Here is a 905-nt window from a genome sequence, read left to right as displayed (position 1 = left end):
ACCCAGACTTACTGCCATCAAGTCAATTCTAACTCATAGTGACCCTATGACCCTATTAGACAGGTAGAACTGCCCCTGTCTTTTTTTGAGGCTGCTGGTATAGTGGTTACCCTTTGGACTGCTAAATGCAAGGTCAGCAGTTCAACACCACCAGCCACTCCTTGGGAGAAAGCCTGGGCTTTTTAGTCTAAGAGTGCACTCTTGGAAACTTACAGGGGGAAGTTCTACACTATCCCATTGGGTCACTATGAGTCAGCATTGGCAGTGAGGTTTTTGAGAACTCTTTATGAGAATAGAAAGCCTCATCATTCCTCCCAAGGAGTGGCTGGTGGTTTTGAACTGCTGACCTTGCACTTAGCAGCCCAGTGTGTAAACCATTACACGACCAGGGCTCTCATGAGCCTGGTTGTGCAGTTCAAAACCACCAGCCCCTCCATGGTAGAAAGATGAGATTTTATACTCTCATAAAGAGTTACGGGCTCTAAACTTACCTGACAGGAGATACCATGATCATGAAGGTGGTTTTCCCAGGGTGAGGCTTATCCATTGCACTCCGGATGTGCTGACCCCTGCAATTTCCCAAAATGTGGGAAACTCGACTGCATAATTTGTTGTAGTGGGGGACTGAGTTCACGCTCTCCCCTGGAGGGGGCTGGAGAAAGAGTTACAGACTCAGAAACCCAAAGGAGTAGTTCTACCCTGTCCTGTAATAGAGTTGTTATGAGTTGAAATCTACTCGATGGCAATGAGATGACATCAAACTTGGGACCCTGCAAAGCAGTGTGGTGGCGGTGGTGGGGTGAACTCCCGCTCTCTTCCTCATCCTGGAAATCTGGGAGGTCAGGCTGAGTGCTCAGTTTCTGCCTGGAGTTTTCTTCACTGTTCTCCCGTGACCTCACTTGCCC

General features: G+C 48.5%; 1 non-coding gene across 1 annotated transcript; it reads left to right on the top strand.

The window, feature by feature from the left end:
* The first annotated feature begins 483 nt into the window (after window positions 1-483).
* On the top strand, window positions 484-645 carry LOC115869155. The gene has a single exon (XR_004046022.1). It is a non-coding gene; the product is annotated as a U1 spliceosomal RNA (small nuclear RNA).
* The last annotated feature ends 260 nt before the right edge of the window (window positions 646-905 follow it).

This window comes from Echinops telfairi, unplaced genomic scaffold, assembly GCF_000313985.2.
Source record: "Echinops telfairi isolate 266 unplaced genomic scaffold, ASM31398v2 ScPeMD7_22;HRSCAF=79, whole genome shotgun sequence".
Taxonomy (NCBI): Eukaryota; Metazoa; Chordata; class Mammalia; order Afrosoricida; family Tenrecidae; genus Echinops; species Echinops telfairi.
This window is presented reverse-complemented; position numbering and strand designations above follow the sequence as displayed.